Source organism: Amblyomma maculatum, chromosome 6 (assembly GCF_055883805.1).
Source record: "Amblyomma maculatum isolate TAMU_Amacu chromosome 6, ASM5588380v1, whole genome shotgun sequence".
In the NCBI taxonomy this organism is placed as follows: Eukaryota; Metazoa; Arthropoda; class Arachnida; order Ixodida; family Ixodidae; genus Amblyomma; species Amblyomma maculatum.
In genome coordinates this window covers 108,500,204-108,521,402 of record NC_139349.1, presented here as the reverse complement: position 1 = coordinate 108,521,402, position 21,199 = coordinate 108,500,204, and the positions used below count along the sequence as shown (strand labels likewise).

The following is a 21,199-nucleotide window of genomic DNA, read 5'->3' as shown; positions in this document are numbered from 1 at the left end:
CGATGCTGCCGCGAGCGAGTGCTCTCTCCCCCCAACCTCCGAGAGAGAGTTTCACCACGCGGTGGGGGAAGAAGAGAGGCGCGACAGAAACAGCGAGAGAGATAGGAGAGAAAACGGCGCGCCGAACGGCACGAACTAAAGAGGGAAGAACGAAATTCGGGGAGCAGTGCGCAGGCAACGAGCGGTACAAAGTAGAATCAGAAAAACGAACAGACGCGTAAAAACGCAGCCACCGGGATGAAACAAAATGGACGAAACAGCCACACACTAACGCGAAGGACGGAGACTGGGGAGATGAGGAGACAGGGGGCGCCCGGAGACGAAAATCCGACAGCCGAGAGGAAAAGCGCAGTGAGAGCGGGAAAGAACAGCGTCTATAGAGAGAGAAAGGAGGCACGGAAGCCACGTGCAAAGCAAGGCTACTCTCTCCCGTTCGCCCCGCTTTTGCGCCTTCCCTTTAGAGCATGTCCTTTTCTACGTTATTGCTCACTTCTTCCAACCTTTCGCTCCATATTTTTTTTTTCTATATGTGGCATCCGCTCCCCCTCTACTCCTCCCGGCGACCTAACATAATCGCGCACTCTGTCCCGCATGCCCCTCCCTCTCCTCTCTCGGGCGAACGACTTGCATTCGACCGGTGGGATCCCCGCTAACCAAAACAAAAGCCCACAGAAGATGGGGAAATGCGCAATAAACAGCGTCGCAACTTCCCGAGCACTGCCAGAAACAAAGCAGAAAACAAAAGGGACAAGCGAGAGAGCGAGCCGTGGCGAGTAAAGAAGATCACAAACAAAAAGAAGTCTGGCGCGAAAAGTAATATCGACGAGGGCAAAAACAAAGAAAGGAAAGAAGGAAGGCAACCGGGATTCGCGCGCGGCGTCCTCCCGAAGCCAGGAAAGCTCCGAAGAGAGAGAAAGAAGCAAGAAAAACAGGCAGAGAAGGAGGAAAGCTAAAAGAGAGAGAGAGAGAGAGAAAAAAAAAAAAAAAAAACGCCGAGCTCCCAAAGGAGAAGACGACAGTCAAAGCAGCAACAGCGGCAAGCAGGCGCGGCGGCAGCGAGACCCGAAATGCGCCGAGAAGGCTCTCAACCGCCGTCGTCATGATCATCGCCGTCATTTTCGTCCCTTTCTTCGCTGCTGCATTTTCCGCAGCAATGAACTGGAATCGCTGGCTCCAGCAGCGAAGACAGAGCGCGCACGCACGCACACAGCACACAAGAGAGCGGAGCGAAAAAGCCGGCGCCGCGGCCCGCTACAGCAGCGTAATTGTCTTTCGCTGCACCGCCGTAACACAGACGCACACGCCCGTGCTTTCTCGCTTCCTTAGCTCGGCCGAGCACCCTTGCTCACAATACGTTTAAATTATCCGGGCCGCGGCACCGCTCGAGCCTCTGCTAGCTACACAAGAGCACGCGCGCTTACCCCCTTCACTGCGAGAAAAGTGTTATCGCTATCGAGGCCTACCCGCGAATACCGATCAAAGATGATGATAATACTATTACTAGCCGTGATATCAATTATGTTTATTCCCAAAAGCGCACACAACTTCGCAAAGGCTTGATAGCCCGGAAAAAGAAACCATTTCAAACGCAGTAAGACACAATCACAGTAAAGGTATAATAGGCATGAAACACGAAAGAAAAGGATTCAAGGTGCTATTTAAGAGAGAGATGTCAGAAAAACACAACTTCACAGAAGGTTAACTAACAATGAATACAAGACAAGATATAAGTACGAGCGAGGATCAGAGAAATAATTCACTGAACATTAATTGTCATACAGCCAGACACGAAGATTAGAAAATTGATTCCTTTAGGCTTTTAATCCTTCGAGCTCGGAGTTGGAATAGATCTGGGAAGGAGTCGTCTGCAGGGAGAGTGAAAATGGCCAGGGTATATAATGCCCAGGTTCCCAAGCAAAATGCGAAATGGGATATCGATACCTAAAATCACCATACTCCGGTGGGCTCGCATCCGATCAGTGGCATGTGGTTGTCTTTATTCTACTTCACGGCCAATTAATTCCCGGTTATATTGCTACTTCACAGTGACAAAAAAAAAAAAAAAACTGTTTTTCTTGGCATCATTGGCTGTTGGCTCCCTTCGCATGTACTAGCACAGTAGCGCTAGAAGACTACATGTGTGCCCAAAAATAAGTCGAAACGAAGGCATTCCAAGCAAGTTAAACAAGTCGATACATCCTTCAGCACCGTGCAGTTGTACCCTACGCTCTCCATTATCTCCGTCAACGCGTTCGCGATGGTGCACACAGCGTGCAGTTTCCAAAGAACTGGCTTTGGTTTAGCTCTGGTTAAACCGGGTTGAATTTCGTTAGCGATACCTCCATGGCTGCGCTTATGGTTCAGCATGCAGTGTACATCAAGGTGTAGCTTAGATGTTTAGCTATGAGTAAAGACGTGGCACACAAATGAACGACTAGTCTTCATTGAACGACGACATATCCGCGTCCGTGGTCCCCTGGCAGGAGCTGCCAACTTGGGTCTCTCATTTCACAAGGGACGGTTATGCCAGTTGCGTACCTGAATGCGGCATCCGGGCTTTCGCCTTTCACTACTTTGGTCGCTAAAGTCCCTCGTAAGGTTTGAGTTTATCATACCAGGCTCTCACGTACGATGGGGAAATAACGTTGACAAGTTGGCGGCGTCCATGTTGCCAGCTTCAGTGTGAATTTATTTCTCTCCGTTAGCGTGTTTTTCGGCGCGCTCATGGTACACGGAGTTTTCGCTTTGCCTCATGTAACCTTCAGCACAAACTGATTTATATGTTTGTTTGTTTGTTTTCATTTTGCACGGCGGCTGAGCAGTACCTAAACCTGACAATTGCGTTGTTTTACTGACATGGCAACGCCATGAAGTGGATCGCCATGGCTTGACTGCTTACAAGCTTTTTTTTTTTTTTTTTTTTTCGTGAGCACGAGTTGCACCATGATCACAATGCAAAACTTGACGCAAAGTGAAATCCGTAGTTTGTAATGTGTTATCCTAGCTCAGTGTTCAACACAGGAGCGAACCAATTCGGTATCCCAGCGCGACTTCGCTAGCTTTGGGTTCCGAGTAAAAACAGAAAAAAAACAACTCTTTTGTTTTCAGCACGGCATGGCGCCACTGCAACTTGCGTTCCTGTTTTCGTACCGTCCCTTACTTTGCTGGTGTTTATCGTACGAAAGAGTTGATGCGTTCTAATAAGGCAAAAATCGCTGTTCCGGCAATGAACAAGGAAGAAATGCACAGAACCCGTTGAGACCAAGTATTTCCGAAGCGTTAGTACGAACAGTGATGAGAAAGAGCAGGTCAGTTCAGCAATGCGACTGAAAAAACGTAAACGAGACGTGGCGACTTTCATGTGCGGCTTCACGCTTTCCTGTGCAGTTTCCGCAGAAATGGTCATGAAAAAGTAAGAATAAAAAAACTTTCTGCAGCGTGTGCAGAGCAGAAAATTACATTCAGTTGCTTTCAGCAGTAATGGGTACTGCTGTCGTGTATGCGAACAGTTGTTTTGGAAGTCCTCATTTTATATGATATACGCCATTAAGCTATCAACGACCACTATAGGCGTGTCAAGTTACACCACATTATTTCAATCATTATGGTGTCTGGGGTAATATGCCCGCATATCCAAAAACTGCGTGCTTTTCTTCGCGGTTCGTTACTACGGACAACTCGCTTTGCGGACAGTTTTGATGGGGAACCTTTGGGTCCAAAGCAGCGATGCTTTGCGGACAGTTTTGCTGGGGAACTTTTGGGTCCAAAGTAGCGAGGCTTTGCGGACAGTTTTGCTGGGGAACCTTTGGGCCCACAGTAGCGAGCCACGGCAGTGTGTCTATTACGGTCTGATTATGCAGTGACAGTTGTCTTCTTTTAATGTGGTCGTTAGCCATGGGTGTAAGCTTTCTGAATCTCGTTTCTTCTCTTGAACTTTCTTCAGCACTACTCGCACCTCCATCTGCACAGTGTTCTTTGCCTTGGTCGTTTCGGAAGGGAGGGGCCCTACATAAAACATTCTTGCGGTATCACTTTTGAGTTGTTTTACAGTGGTTTACCGTATTGTAAAAGCGATAAACGATACCTTCACAGATATCTTTACTGAGCGCGAGGTAAAAGTGGGCGGTAGGGTAGTGGGAGATGGTACCGGCAAATTTTCTAAGCTGACGAAAGATTTGATCATGAAACGCATGAAAGCCTCCAACCCAACAGACAGGATAGAATTGACAGACCTATCAAAGGTAATCAATAGGCGCAAAGTGTCCGACGCAAGGAAGTAAATAACGTGGAGAAAATCGAGCATGCTCTAAAGAACGGCGGCAGCCTTAAAGCGGTGAAGAGGAAATTAGGCATATGCTCTGCGGCACTCCCTTTCGAAGACTTATAATAATAACAGGAGTAATAAAATAGGAGTGAAAGACTCCTGCAACACTCAGAAAGGCGGGGTGAGCCATACGACGACTGACACCTTCCCCCTTCGTCCCCTCAAGACGACCAACATAAGACTGCGCCCGTGTTGCCGACCCTCCGTACAAAGGGTACGGGATTAAGCTATTCTGAACGCCTTTTAGGGCATGTTACTTTACGGGAGACGACGCCGCACAGACAGCGGGGCCTCCGCTGCTCCACTAGCAGTAGCACGTGGCCTACTATAGCGTCCCTCTCTTACACCCGTCCTGTTGTTCTATACAAAAAACCCCAGGTGGTCGAAATTTCCAGAGCCCTCCACTACGACGTCTCTCATAGGCTGAGTCACCATGGGGCGTTAAAGCCCTCAAAACCAAACCAATACCCGAACATATATTTATGCCATTGAGCAAACTGCACTTTCTTCTGCGATCCACATACCCGCCAGATACCCGCTACAAAGCTTGAAGAAACCAGCTCCTTCGAAAAAAAAAACGTAGTAGCCTGAAACGCGTGATCCGCGGTTTCAGATGATCCCATGCAGATAGCAAAAGGCAATAACGCCAAATTGGAGTCGGGGAAACGCGCGGGGAGCATCACCTAAACACCGCGCGGTACGAGTGGGCGCTACAACGTTTGTCACCGCCTTGAGCAACCGAATGTCCGCACTCGGCCTAATAAAACTTCTACGCCCCCTCCCCGCGTATTCTCATATCAACGCGAGAAGTCCCGCGCGAGTTGCACCGCCGAAGTTCCCAGCCGTCGGCGAAAGAAACAAAAGCCGCCCACTTTTTGTGGTGGCCACAGCCGCTCGGCGACACGCCCACGCTGGGAGAGCTTCTCCGGTACACGGGGCCGTTAAACAACTTAATGCATGCAAAGCGTGGAAGGGCAGGCTGGATGAGAGACGATGCGCCGTTCCGCGCGCGCCTACGGTCGACGGATTAGCCAGGCACGGTGACCAGCTTTCCACACATTTTTTAAATTTGTTTAATTTCCTCGGACAGGACGGCGCAGACAACCGATAGGTGGGAGTGCTCGTTTGAAGCGACGCCCAAAAGTGTGCGCGCTTTGCGGGGCAACCGAGAATGAGTAGGACCGGATACGTGGACCGCCTGCCTGGAAAGTTGATGCGCACGTATATGAATCAGGGAGCTGCGCCGACTCACTCGCGAGACAAATTAAGCAGCTCGGCATGTGTCCGCCGCAGGCTACCCACCACGAGTGTCCGAACATTAACGCTCCTCCGTTAGTCGGCTGGCACAGAGTGGCGCTTCAGAGAGCCCTTCAAATTAAGAGAACCAACTTGTGCCGGAGGGCTCCCTTCAGGTTACAAGGCGAGAGTGAGAAAATGATTGTAATGTTATCCGTGCTATGATTAAGTTGGGTGCACCACGCTTTTCTCACGCTTACGGACGCTAAAAGTCAAAGGGACATCGCCCCTTCGTTGACCACTTCTTCCTCTCCATCTTACAAATGCGGTAGGAAAACAATAACATATACGAGTTGCAGAGGCCTCGCCGTTAGCTCGTAACAGGCCCTTCTGTCACCTATACTCCGTTTCATACATCAAGTGCAACACTGCCAAAGCTACAGCTCTTGTTTGCGCTTTCCGCATCCGCGATAAAAAATAGTGCCTGCTCTTGACGAGTGGAAATAATAGTTATTTTGTCTGCAAGCTTAATACGTCTTATATTTGCCATCAACTTCATAAGGAGCACCTTTTTCAGGGACAAAAGATCAGATTCGGTGAATTTGTATGTTTTGTTTGTCGTTTTTGTTCGTGTCGCGTTTTCGCTGCCCCGCAACCTTACCAGCTGTGCCACTAGATGGCGCTGGCTGTGCCCTCCGCATTGTGCATCTCTTTTCGAGAAAATGGTTCTTCGGTGCGCATTCTTCGGTGCGCATCCGCACTGCGAAGATGTCTAGGCATGCGAAGCAAGTTATTGCAAACGTGTATGCTCGGAATAGAGTCCCGTTTCCGCAGGAACCACTCGGCCACAAAACGAGCGCGTAGTGATACGCCTCCTTTTTTTTTCTTGCGGACTACTTGCGTAGCTTTCGCTGCGTTGCACCTGATGTATGAAACGGAGTATAGCTCAGTACAGAAGCGTGGCCAAGATGTGATAGCGCGGCCTAAAAGTGAGCATGCGGTGAGAGTTTGAATCTACCACGCGGGCGCACTCTCGGCGCCTTAGACGGAGACGGCCTGTTCCTCGCTAAAGCTTACGCGTACAAATCAAAACTTCACCCCAGAAGGTTCACCTGATTTCATTCTCTTTGAACGGTAGCGGGTGCACCGCCACCCACTGGTGCACGAACTGTCCCCACTTTCTCGCTGAACGCGCTCACATCTGACTCGACCGCGCTAACAGATACGGTCAACGTTCTTCATTCGTGAACTGTCGCCATAAGTAGTACACTTTACTCATGGCAACTGCAGCGGCGCTGACGGTCTTTCCAAAGCTACCCGCGTGCAGCCGACTACACCTCATAACGGTATCCATCCAAAAGAGCGGGTTCTCGAATAATGATCACGATGGCTCCACAAAAGAGAGAGAACGGCGGCGACATCCGATGCGTCTCCGTGCCTACGAAGCGGGCAGCACCGTTACGCGCGCGGGCCGCCAGCCGATAACGATACGCCCACCATATCGCAATTCTACCTCCACCGCTCGCTCGAAACCGAGATTTAAAAGCGAAAAAACTAAATAAATGACGGTAAAGCGATCGTTGCTGAGGTGCACAGCGCATCCCAATCACCGGTCGTGGGACGTCGCTCGGCTGTGGTTACCGCGGAGGAACTCCGTGGGCGGACGAGGACTCGGGCTCCACTTCGCCCCAGCGGCCAGAAGATCGAGCTCAATGAACCTGCACAACGGGGCCGATTTCCGGTTCCGATAGGCGACGCGACACTGCCCGCCGCTCGGTATATCGCGGCGTGGCCGATGAAATCGGTGCCGGACCAGAGGTCATGCATGCCTGCGCCGCTCACCCGAAATGCCGCCGAAAAACCCAATGTGTATAGATTACGTTTTATATACTGCCTGACTGTCGAATCGTCGCGAGGTCAAATGACGACGACACTTCCGGACGTACTCCCCCATTTCTTCATGGAACGCCTTCGGGCGACACAGTTGTGAAGTTCTCGCCAGTTGGGTGATCTCGACGCTAACGACCGCTGAGGATCGCGCTGAGGCAGGGTGATGCATACATACATACTCGCTCGTAGAATTATAATGGTGGGCTGTGCACCCTCTCTCATTCCACACACACACGCAAAAAGAGAAATATATCTCAAAACAGTGAAGTCATGTTGCACCCTGCATAATAACAACAACCATCTGCAGTTGGGAAAAAACAACTCGTGTTAGACACGAGCCGAGGAAGGTCAACGACCTCAATCATTTCCGCAACTGTACACGGGGCAAGTGCGCACGTGCGCCGCGCCAGAACTGAGCAGCAGAGTAGAAAACAAATGGAACCCCCCCTCCCTTGATTGTCCCAGGGTGGCAGGTTTATGCGCCCTTGCGAGCATGAACGGCACTCGTCGATCGCAGGCCACTTTAGCCGTCACTGCGTTGAAGTGTGCCGGAGTCCGCTTCGAAGCTGACAGCGCATTGGTTGCAATCGGAAGTTCCGGGCACAGCAGCGAAAGCAAATGTAACATCAGCCGTCAATGGTCAGGGCGGAAAGGAGAAGCGTCACGGCAATACGCACTCACAGGTACCACACTATATCCCCAGGCATCGCAGGCTTTTGCTTAGTGGCCTGAACAGAATTTCGATTCTAATAACTGCCGATAACACGCGCCCAAGACAAACCGCAAGCCTTAGTATTCAGCACGATCACCAGGAGCTTCGGTCAAAGCTCAATGCTCCAAACAAAGCAACAATAACGACCAAGAAATGACGGCAAAAACTATAAAGCGGTGACAAGTCGTACACCAACCTGTATTTTTTTTAAATTTTTACTAGACGAGGGGGGGGGGGGGGAGATGTGCTGACGTCACAAAATCGGTGCCCTGCCATGGGGCTTCCACTTTCCTTCTAAGCGCACCTGCGCTCGTCGACGACCGGGACGAAAAAAAAAAAAAAGAAACAAAAAAAGCGCGCAGAGATAGAAGTCACGGGATCCTACGGCAGCTAGGCAGACGCGCTCCGACGAGCAGTTTGTGTGTGCGTGAAACCCCCTCCCAGAACTTTTTCTCTTTAGTTTTTCCCGCCTTTTCCGAGGTCGGGAACATTACATACTACCGCGCCACAGATCGTGGTTCAGCGCACATCACCACCAATGCGGCGCAGGTGAATCTTTTATCTTGTTTGCTTTTATTTCCCCGCGGCTCATCATGACGGTGTACGACAACACGCAGGAAAACGCGCGGACGCTGTGGATACAGGCATGTGATCGGAAACGTGATCGGAAAGTCGTCGCGACACGTTCGCCGTGCAATTCGAAGCACTCACCTCCGCGCAAAAGAACCACCTGCATTCACCTGTCAGCTGAGAGAAACAGAACCCCCAAAACACGGTAGAAGCCGTGCAGGCACACTGCGCAATTCGCAAAAATTGCAGGCACAGTTCTCCCTTTCCTCAGTTCTGCCAGTTAAGTACAAGGAAATAAGAAGTTTGCGAACGGAAAAAAGCTGACAGAACCACCCCTAAATAAAGGGAGCGAGAAATAACTGGGGGACACGCCCCCCCCCCCCCCCCCCCCAACTAGACCAAAAAAGTTTAGACACTCGTAGGAAATAAAACATCTACCAGTCCGGACAAAAACCTTCAGGGTACTACGAAACAGATCAACAATCAACCGGTATAAATAAAAAGAAACATTCCCCTGTCACAAATCGAACGAACCGAATATCACGGCCGCGCTAACCCATTATCGCCAACTGGCCGACTCGGACTCCAGAACAATCCCAACAGGAGAAAGGGAGGGAAGGGAGAGCGTTCAGCGAGATCCAAAGGTGACGTCACTTTCCAAACGCAGCGAACCCAAACGAACGCCGGAAACGGGGGGACCCGCCAGCGACACTGCATTCAGGAGACGAAGTGGGGAGAGAAATAATAAGCGAAATGAGGGCGGCACTGGGGGCACACTGTATCGTGTAACGAGGCAGGCAGCGGCACAAGTGCGCCCAAAGCGAAAGGCGCCAGGAAAGGGAACCAAACGCACAGAACAAAAGGGAGAGAGATATGGGAGGAGGCGGGACAGCGAAGGGGGGAAATGAGGTGACACGGCGCAAGCTCGTCGGCGTCGACGCATTACACACCGCTCCGGCTATTCACCACCACCCTCTTCAAGCCTTAGATGTCTGTATTGAAGAACAAAGCGACGCAAAAGCAAAGCAGCAAGGCACCGAGACTATGGGTACATGCCCGTCGGGACTACGCATCACCCGCTCTCGCCCCAAAAACACACCGCGAAGCCCAGTGATGTCGCACGGACACAAACTGAGGAGGGGGGGTTCAACCATAGAGAAATAGAGGGGCAGGGTGGTATAGAGGGGGCTTAAATAACGAGGGCCATTCTGCCCAGCTCCCAGGAAAGAACCACGCGAGCCACAGACTCGCACCGTGGCGAGACAAGAGGCACGACGAGCGACAACATCAAAAAAAGCGCGCGCACGCACTCAGGGCGGCGGCGCCCGCTACGGGGGAAATCGCGCGCAGCACGAGGGAAATAAAAACGGTAAACGCAGCCGGCGGCAGTAAGCAGCGCAACGAGCACGCGAGGCTCGCCGCCCCAACGAGCACCGAGCTCAAAACCCGCGCCAAGCTAGAGTGCATCGGCTGAAAAGAAAGGAGGTCATCACGCACCCTCGCATCCACGCACCCACTTTGAGAGAGACTCCCGCCAAAAAGTGCGCTTCCCCGCCGAACTGGCGAAAAAGCGAGCGAAGTGAAATCCAAAGCGCCCCCGCCGCTCTTGAGTCGCCGCCGCGAGGTCAATCCCTGCGAGCCACTCTCGCCAGGGATGAGAAGGGCCGTGGAGGGGGGATACAGCACTACTGAAGCGGCGGTGCTCATACGCGGTGCCGGTCCTCCCCCTACTCCGACGCCCACGAAATCACGCTTTCTCATCGAAAAATATCGAATCGCGGAGCGGCAGCGCCCTACACGCACGAAAAACACGAGAGACCGCCGGTAGGGAAGGAGGGGGGCGCGTCTGCGTCCTGCTGCTCCCCCCTCCGGCCACCGAGCGAGAGACGACGCCGCGCACGCGCTCATGGAAATTAGGAGGAGACCGATCGGGTGCGCGTTCTATGCTCTTTGGGGCGACGAGGGGGAGGCGGCAGCGCACGCGGCGCAATATAGGAGCAGAGCCCTGCTCGCCCGCTATTTATATCGCCGAGCCAGGGGAACGGTGCCCAAACTCCGCGGAATTAAATAAAGCGAGGGCGGGTGACTGCGAGGGGATGGAGACAGACAAGAGAGGTTGGGTAGGGGGAGAAGGAGACCGAAAACAAGGGACGAACGGCCCGAACCCATTGCCGACGGGCTGCACACAAAAGCTGCACCCGCGAAAAAGCAAGCATAGGGCGAAGCTAACGAAGGAGGGGGGAGGGAGGAATTGAACGAGGAAGTGCAAGAGCACGGAAATTGCCGGACCCGCGGTGGCAACCGTGGCGACGCCCGATGAGGAGACGCTCCCCCAAGTCAGGCACTACAGGAAGGTGAACAATGACAGCAAACCGAGCCCCCGGTTCAGAGCCCGACGACTCCGGTGGGTGGGGGAGGGGGTTGGAAGGCACGTGGGGAAAGGGAATGTACAAGTTTCTACGCCTGCACTCTGTCTTCCCAACTTGCATTTGAGGCACTATAAGCGCAGAGGAAAAGAGGGGGAGAGGTGGCGTGAAGGATAAAGAGGAGGCGAAGGCACCTGTCTTCGGCGCGGATCAGTATCTTCGCCGAGCGAGCGCTACTTAATCCCGTCTCCAGCACCGATCTGTCACCGCAACGAGCCGCTCGGTCACGCTGCTCCGCCGGTAATCCGCACGGGACACGCCAGAGTTTGTTGACCACGGAGGAGAGACTATTTCGTTTCGGTGGCACGCTTCAGCCACAGCGCTTGACGAGCTATCGCTTAAATGGACATATGTTACACTAAATGCAAGGTTTCGTCGCTAAGATTGCCTCAATCCACGCCGCCGCTCGCTGCGAAATTGGGCACGCGAGAACAGCGCAGCATCTTCAACCGGTTGGCATAGTTGGGTATACAGCTGACGCAGAACGAGCTTGTTCGGCGGCTCTTGAAAAGAATACCGAGGATAACTCCAGCCAATTATTGTTCGTAATAGAAATCAATTCCCTGACTCTTTCCGATAGCGGCTTTATCGAGAAGAAAAAAAGAAATAAATGGTGATGGGTAAAAGCAACCCTACCGCCACTGGACTTAACAGTGCCGTCTACAACTAGAACTTGTTGCCACTGTTATCAATCGAATGCTGGTGTTGAACAGCCTGTGGAAATCAAGTGGAAAAATTCAGTGTCGAAGCCACTTTTTTCGTGTTTGGGCCTCTTATAGCTTACGAAACAAGAACGCAATGTAGTAGTAACAAGAACGCTCCGCTTTCGGTGAGAGATGTCGTTGGAATGCCGCAATGTAGTAGTAACTTATATAGGCCAACTTCAACATGTCCAGTGTCCCCTCAGTAAATCGTACACAGCTATAGGCGGCCAAAGACAGGCGCTCAGCACAACAGCTCTCGTCACTGCAGCCTTCGTGGTCACGCAAGCCACTGGCACCACCACGGTTTTACGCAAACAGCGGGGGGTCTCAAGACTCTGGACATATGTTCCGTCACGTGTGCTAAGTAAGCGGAACCGAAATAATCCCACAAATGGACGTGGCGGGGACTCACGCTGTGACCCTCTTAAAAACCCCGACCGTAAGGCCACGCTTTTTTTGCCGCGACGCACGGGGGCATAGAAAAATGAGAGCATTCATCACGACGCGCAGCAACAGCGTGCACACGGCGAGAACATTTCTCAAAACTAAGCCATGACAGCGAAAACAAACAAAACAAAAAAGTACACTCGCTGAGCTAGACGCATTTATTCACGATCATCATCATCAGCAGAGCGCACGCAAAAGCCAGCCCAGCGCCACAGCATTCCCCGCCCATGCATAAGATCGCGCGTTCCGGTGCTCGAGGAAGAAGACTGCGACGAAGTCTTCCGCAGAAGTAACTTTCCACCGCAGCGCTCCGCCCACGCTGCTTCTCCGCTTCGCCAAGCCCTCGAAACCGCGGGGAACTACGATTTCGCCCAGCCACGTTGATCTCTACCCCATTTTCTCTCTCTCTCTATGCGGCCAGAGCATTAATTACACGCGCAGCCCACGCTGCCGAACACACGTCGCTGCTACAGTGGGCCGCCGCAGAGGGCTTTCCTCTGCTAAAGTACACCACTACACTACAACACGGCGCCCCATTTACGTTCGCTACAACGACCGATTTAACACACGCCGTTCCCGGAGGAAGGAGAACACACAAACAAAACAAAAAAGTCTCCGGTCCCTCGAGCGCGCGGAGGAAATTGCAAATGCGCGTCCGCTATTGTGCGCATTAATGAGGCGTTTGTGTTCGCAACCCGTGCGGTGTTACCCTTCTTTTTCCCAGAGCGGCGAGCCGCACAGTCCGACACCTTTGAAGCCATCGCTGCGAAAGGTGACCCCTAAAACGCAGGCACCAGCCCCGAGACACAACTGTCGCGGCAAAAAATAATGGTCGGGCACCGAAGGACTAGAGGCGTCGTCACGATAATACCGAAAGATGCATCGACGGAAGAAAAAAGCCGCACTTTTTATACTACTATCACTTATTCTGCGTTGTCGAAGTGTTGTAATTTTGAGACAACCACACATACACCAAAAAAAGGCCCCATGCGCCCACCCGCACAAAATTTTAAGCGCAAGCGGCGAGACTTGCCTTTACTCACATGAGGTGAGGGCGCTTCGAATTATCGGTGAATCAATCAATGAAGTGCCTGAAGTCGCCATGGTTAGGGTGGACAGCAGCAGCCGGATGATCATTCGTGTTAGGACGGTCGTGGAAAAAAAAAAAAAATAAGGTGTACCAACGAACGGGCAAGGCCGACAGTGGACATAGGCACTTTTCATGGTTGAGTCGACAAAAGTGGCGAGTTTGGGCCGAATAAAGCCACCGAGTGTTAGAAAGCTTACGGGAGCACGGGGCTGGGCGGTTTTCAGCGTGCATAGCCGAGTACAAGGTTATCCTCAATGGCAACTTTGTTTATCAGAGTGTTCCGTAAAGTTTAGCAGATAATTCTCAAGTACCTGTAAGTAGTTCAGGAGCAGATTTATGCTCAAAGAGATTATTTCTTGGTTTGGTAAGACTGCTTGGGATGACAGGCCACGGGAAATTAACTGTTGCTATTTAAAGAAAGCCTTCTTATAGCAAAATATTTCGATGCCAAGTAGGTCGCAGTGATACCACCAGTTGTGTTGTTAACAGAGGGAGGGAGAAAGGGGTCAAATAACAATACGAACAAGCGAATATTGGAAGAGATATTAGTGGGAAGGTCGTTAACATAAATTCAAAATTGAAGGGGGTCGATATTAAGTGTGCCCTTTGATAGGAATGAAATACAACGGGACATAACTAATGGGGAGGAACAATTGTTAGCAAAAAAATTAAAGGGTCTCTTAAAAGGAGAATGGCGAACAAATACCTTTCTTCCATTTGCCTTTTATCGGCGTTCATTGCAGTGCTATATATAAATATAATTGGTTTACAGGAAAAGGCGCAGTATCTGTCACACTTTCTCGGGCAAGTATGTTTGGACGGTAATCCTCGCTCCTGATGCGTGGCGTTCTTTGGCGCGCGTTCAAGCGTGAGATTGCAGATGGCAGGACCGCTAGACAAGAACACATCTCGTGGAACCTCGTGGAATATGACAGATTCCGCGCACAACTCTCGCGCAAGGGATTTCGTTACATGAGCCTAAAAAGGTTTTCGCCTTAATACAAATTGATCACGGCTGTTCAAAAGTTACGTATCAAATTTAGAATAGGGATGAAAGCGTTATACATAGACATTTGTGGAGTACTTAACCAAATACTTTTTTTTTTCTTTAGAAATCCAGAAACAAGGCACTGACTGTGCTATTAAATCAATACCAATACCTTATATCGTTAATGAAGACTGCGAGCTGAGTGTCACATGAAATGAATTTACGAAACTAGAGCTGGTTATAATGAAAGTTGACAGCCAAAAGAAATTCCATGTAATTCCAAAAATTCCTTCCTTCGGGTCAAATTTCACAATCAGAAGTCCTGCCTCAAAACAAAGGCCTCGCGTGAGCGTGTTTACGCCGCAGACGTGGAGGTCAGATACAAAATGGCGCATATATTTCATTTCTTTATTAAAGCTTGTGGTTACAATAAGATCTACGCCTGCGAATAGTTTTAAGCATTTATGGTTCTTGAGGGACAGTCAAAATACCAGCACACGGTAGTTTTCGCATATTCGCCTCCAATGAGAGGGCCGCAGGAGACGGCGAAACCTGCTCTCGCAACCACGCCCCGTATGAGAAAGATGTGAGACAAGTTGAAACTGGCCCATACCTGTAACATTACTTCCGTTCTAATGACTAAAGAACCCACTCGCTCAATAAAAACGAGGGCTTCAGAAGAAAGAAACGACCAATAAACAAAATACATCGTCGCCATCACCGCGGATGATTGTCCTCGGACTATCGATAAGGTCGCGAGCTCACGCTCCACTAGTTCAGTGGCGCTGAAACCGGCCGGGGTAAAGCCGCCGCTTTCGGGGAAGTTCTGGATAAACGCACCCAAGGAAAAGAAAAAAAAAAAAAAAAAAAGAAAGAAGGCGAGAAAGCAGGAACGAAGAAAGGGGGAGGTTGTACAGGGAGCGCAACTTCGCATAGTTCTGGAACGGAGAAGCGCGCAGGAACTCGACTGGCAGTTGCAACTTCTCGCCGTCTGAGAACGTCGAATAAAAAAAAAATAATAATAACGAAAGAAATATTTTGCAGCCGTCAGGAGAAACAAAACGAGGAGAAACGACAGGAGGACTGCCGACGACTGCCTTCAACGGCCCGGCTCAACTGCGGCGGCGAAGAGGAGGAGACAATCGGGCAAAAGAAGGGAACCCGGGGAAACGGGCACTTTAAAGGGCGCCGAAGCAAATAAACACCGCGCGAAGAGGAAGATGTGGCGGGCAGGCCAGAGGGGAGCAGAGAGGAGGGGGAGAAGATGGAGTCGTGAGCGATCTCCACATCGCGTTCCGGCCAAATAAATGATCAAAAAGAGGAGACAAGACAGGCTGCCGCCGCCCCGCGACCGATTCAAAACGGCGGAACCTTGAAACGCACAGCATGGAGGCCTTTGCTTCTCTTTTAATTTTTTTTTTTTCCAGCAATCCAGGCGACCAAGCCCTCCTCGTTTCTTATTTCTCGCCGTCTTTTTACTAGCTTCGAAGTTACGAAGGGACTGCGAAGGAGACCAGCGTGCAGTATTTTTCTTTTTGTACGCGCCGTACAGGGCGGTTGCACGGTGAGCGCCAAACCGGAAGTTGAATCGTGCCGCGGCTCCGGGAAGGGGAAGCAAAGTAAACAAACAAGGCGTCGTCGCAAAGTGCCGAACCGACGAAAAGGGAACAGAGGCGCTCCGACGTCAATGCGAGAACGGCCAAGGGCGAGGCGCCGCACTCATACGCGTCGACGTTACTACGACGCGGGCGGCACGACAAGTCGGTGAATTGTCCAACTCGCAAACGAGGCACTGCGAGTCGGAGACTGCGTTCGCTCCCTCTCCAGGCCTACTCTAACGGCCTACACGGGAGAATGAAGGGAGGGGCGCTGTTCAGCTAGCACACTGCACTTTATATATATTTTATCTGTGTGTGTATATATATATATATATATATATATATATATATATATATATATATATATATATATATATATATATATATATATATATATATATATATATATATATATATATATATATATATTGTGAGCCTTCCGTGGATGTTCTTTAATTTGTACATGCCATGATCTTCCTCTTTCATTTGTACATACCATCATCATCGTCCCGCGGCGCCGGCTCCGGCACGCGCCTGGGTTTTGTCACCGGATTAAAACGCTAGACAAGGCATCGCTGGCCTTGCCGTCACGACCTTGCCGTCTAATCTAGCCTTCTTTCACAAGGTGCGTAATTACGCCAAGGTGCGTAATTGGGTTGTGTCGGTTGAGCCATCGCCATTGCATTGATGTGATTGTATGTTGGTGCCGGTCGGGGCGGGGGATCCAAAGAAGGGGGGGGGGATGCAGCGACGTGCGCGTAGGTCGGCGCTGGGCGGATTGCAGAAGGTTCGGAAGTCATAGGGCGGCTGATGGTAGCTAACTCTTCTTTAATCATGTTGCGGAGAACGGCGTCATTAGGAGGTGCGGAAGAATGATCGCACCCATGTCGACAGAAAGGATTGAGGGCTTGAAGCTCCTCGCGGATGATGGCTCGAATCATTGCCCGCAGATCAAGGTCAGCAGAGGTCGGACCAGTTGCGAAGCCGGGCTGTAGTCGAGAGGACTGTAGCTGATCGAGGCGTTGACAGGTCGTAATAATTGCATCAACACTTGAAGGATTTTGGGCAACTAAGGTGTGATATGCCATAGCATTGATCCCTTTTAAGACGTGGTGCACACGTTCAGGTTCCGTCATGGTGGGACTAATGCGCCGACAAAGTGCAAGAACGGCCTCTATGTAAGACGCATATGATTCGTCGGGACCTTGAAGGCGGGAAGCGAGCTTGTTTCTCGCGATCTCAGTCCGAACTGCCGGGTCGGCGAAGTATTGTCGGAATTGCTGTTTGAAAGTGGTCCAGTTAGTAGTGTGGGGTTGGCGATTAATGAACCAGTTTCTGGCGACCTCAATTAGATAGAACGAAACGTTGAGGAATTTCAAAGCATCGTCCCACCGGTTATAGGCACTGCAGCGCTCATATGTGTCGAGCCAGTCGTCCACGTCTTCGTCACGACGACCAGCGAACAGCGGTGGGTCGCGTTGACGTGTGGGCAGTGTCGGAGGCGTCGGTGCAGCTGAGGTAGAGGGTCCGGCCGGGTCGGGATTGCTCTCGGTGGACATGATTATGGTGGTAGTTGCCAAACGACGACCGGAACGTAGCTCCAGTGAGAGGCAGCAAGGGGATCGAATTCGACCTCCACCACTTGTGAAAGAAGGCTAGGTTAGACGGCAAGGTCGTGACGGCAAGGCCAGCGATGCCTTGTCTAGCGTTTTAATCCGATGACAAAACCCAGGCGCGTGCCGGAGCCGGCGCCGCGGGACGATGATGATGGTATGTACAAATGAAAGAGGAAGATCATGGCATGTACAAATTAAAGAACATCCACGGAAGGCTCACAATATATATATATATATATATATATATATATATATATATATATATATATATATATATATATATATATATATATATATACACTTCTCCTCCCCATATTTCCCGCCCGCTCAAAATTCCACCCTCGGTGACCAACATGCCCACGTAACCTTTCCCCTTTGTGTAAGCTATTCTTGCTCCAAGCTCCATTCCCTAATGCCCTGGCGCCTGCTAGCGTTCTATTTCCCATTAGTTTGCGGCGGAAGACATGCACGAAATGTTCCCGTCACTGCGATGGAATTAAATGGCAGCTCAATATTTCGCGCTTGCTATCGTATTTGCGTCCGGGGGAACGATTCTGGACTTCGATATAATAACCCGCTTCTTCCCTCTCTGCGTCGAGGACGCGGTTGCGAGAAAACGAGAACAGTGCTGACTCTTAGACGCGTGAAAGTTAATACATACGTTGCTAAATTGTTATAAATTGCCAGAATAGCGAGCCCTCAACACTCGCGAAGGAGGAAGCAACCGAGAAAAAGCGGGACGGGCGGCCGAAAGGGTTCGTCCTCGTCAGCAGTCAAGAAAGTGGTCAGCAGTACAACTATCATTCGAGACCCCTTTAAGCGAGAAGAGGGACGCCGGAGAATGAGACAAGAGGTACGGCCATAACGGCACCTCGCGCGATGCACCTCGAAGGAAACACGCTAATGAAAAGTGATGAACGCCAGAGAACGATGCCACCTGTACAGGGGCGCCAGAGAGATAAGAAAAGGAGGAGCACTGTCCCCAGACCAAAAAGGATGTTCGTTTGCCCTTTCCCGCAAAACAAAACGACGGGGGCTTATTTACGAGGGAGAGGAGGCGGAAAAGGCGATAACCATCCAACCTTTTTAAGCTAGAAATTTTACGCGGGAGATGTATTCCGAGCGGTGTTTTTTTCTTTTTTCTTTTCTTTTTTTTTTTTTTTTTTTATGCGTCTAACGAAATGAGACGGAAACACAGCTCCGAAGTTTTCATCATTACGGCGCCTTTGCCGGCAAGGGGGCTTCACCGCAGCGCACGCGCGGTCTACGATACCGTAAGCAATTCGCCGTAACGACGGTGCATTTAGAACAAGGCTACACCAGCTCGCAACCCTAACCATCACACGTATGTAGTACGTTCATCCGCCACCGTCACCTATGGCTCGCCGCGTACACCATGCTCTGTCCGATGAACTTCGATCACGGTCTCTCCGGCACGAACAAAGGCCACCCAAATTTCAATGAGCGACACGCATTACTTAAACAATGGCCGAACGGGGAAACGGTTACGACCGTCGAGCGCGCCGCGCAGTCACACCTGCCAGGTGGCGGTGAAAGGACTGAGAATACGTCATCCTTGTCAGTAGCGGCCCATATAGTGGGTTCGCGCGGGTCCAATTTACTCCGAACATTCCTAGCCCAACCTGCAGCCCCGATCCGCACCTCTACACTTTATTGCCACATGGAAGACCATCGAACTTCAAAGAAAACCCGGCCTGCCCGAGACCAGCACACGAAGATATCTAGTACCGTAAAATGGGGTCACTTTGTGACGGATTTCGTACGTTTTCATTCTCTCGCTGAACAGTTATCAACATAAAGACGAATGAATAGTGGCATAACGCTGCTAAAGCCTTCCCTCACACGACGGTATGTTCTACAAATCAGCATCTTTAATACAAACGCCAATATTCTGGTTAAAAGCTGTCACAAAGTTGCCCCGCCGTGTGGGGCAACTTTGTGACAACGCTGTTTTTGGCTGAATATGATCGGGAAAAAAAGGGCTGACATAAAGTTGCCCCATCAAAAGTTTATTTGCGTTGTCTACAATTGGTTTCTGCTCCGGCAGCGTTACTATTGTATTACAAATGATTGATACATGTACCTCCTCAATCAAGATCTTTTACTTCAGAGATGCCTCGCTTGCCTACTGGCCTAGGGGAGTAATTGGTGTACAAAATTTCTTCTTTTGAGTACAAAATAGCGTCTTCGCGGTCCGGCCATCTCCAATTCTTTTTGGTCCTCTCCATAGTGCTGACGATGTACCACTCAGGTTTGACTTCCGTCACTCTTCCCGGGAAAAGTTGTCCTTCGAAGTTTACTGCGACAAAGTCATCCCCCTTGAAGGTGCTTTCTCCGGAAACCGTACCGCGAACCCTCGGGACGTTGCTAGTATTTGGAACCACGGAAGTGGTAGGAGGGTCCGTTTCCGATAGGTTGTCAAGATTTCCGGAGAGTACCTCGGAATCACTTGTATCTCCTTCCAACCACTTTTTGTTGTCTCCATGCTGACCATCTGAAGACGATTCGCTGTCACTGTTTCTTCTGCGCGGTCGTCCTCAAGAGAAGACCCCTTCCTAGGTCGTCTAGCTCTGATACCGGAGGAAGAGCTGCCCTTCTTTCCGGTTGTCGGTTTTCCCGTCCTGCTGGCTTCTTTGTTGGCGTGTCGCAAAGTTACCCCGCGAAGTATCAACATTTCAGTTTCCTTTCTACAACCTTATACAAACATGACTTGATTAAATTTATATTACAGCTTATTTTAGCCTAGATATTAGCAATCAGAAGTACATAGCTGTTTTCGCTGGTTTTCTCGTGTGGACGGGTCGAGCACACAAAGTTTACGGCGCTTCACCAGATGGGCGCTAAAACACGATTCAACCAAGTCTGGGTGGCTCCGGAGCGCGGGAACTTCGGCCGGCTGCCGGTAGGTGGCACGGCATATCAGGCGAGCTTGTTGAGTGGCTCGTAGCTTTTCGGCGGCGCCTGATCGGGGCGCGAGATGTAAAATACAGAAAACCGAGCGCGTGTCACAAAGTAACCACTGCAGTCACAAAGTAACCTCATTTTACGGTAATTTAAATGGGAATAAACATCTTCGTGTTGTAGACGATGTCAGCACAATTACGAGTATACTTCCCCTAACAGCAAGTTCTTTTCTTTTTTTTTTTTTTCCCTGCGTGTGTACCCGACTGCAGGTAGACTTCAGCACAGGCAAACCACAAACTTTTCCTTCGATCTTCGATTAAAAAAAAAAAAAAAAAAAAGGGGGGGGGGGGACACGAAGGAAGGAGGGCGGGGGCGTTGAATTACGAGCGGGTCTATGCGGTACACGCGAGTTTCAGCTCCGAGACGCGGTGACGCGAGGCACGCAGATACCGATCGGCGGGTACTGCGAGCGCAACCGGGTCGGTATGCGAGGTACACGAACGGCTGCCCCAATTAATAATAGAGCTCCCCAATACCGAACGGCCACTGAGAACGAAGCGAGAGAGAAAGGGAGAAAGGGCTACCGCTTAACGCCTACTCGAGAATGAAACTCGCCGCCTTGAACCGTAGAAAAAGAAGAAAAAAAAAAAAAAAGAGCGGGCACGCGAGCAAC

The 21,199-nt window shown here is 50.7% G+C and overlaps 1 protein-coding gene across 2 annotated transcripts in view; it reads right to left on the bottom strand.

The window, feature by feature from the left end:
- da (transcription factor daughterless) overlaps window positions 1-21,199 on the bottom strand; it is a 127,492-nt gene that overhangs the window by 84,733 nt on the left and 21,560 nt on the right. The window lies entirely within an intron of this gene.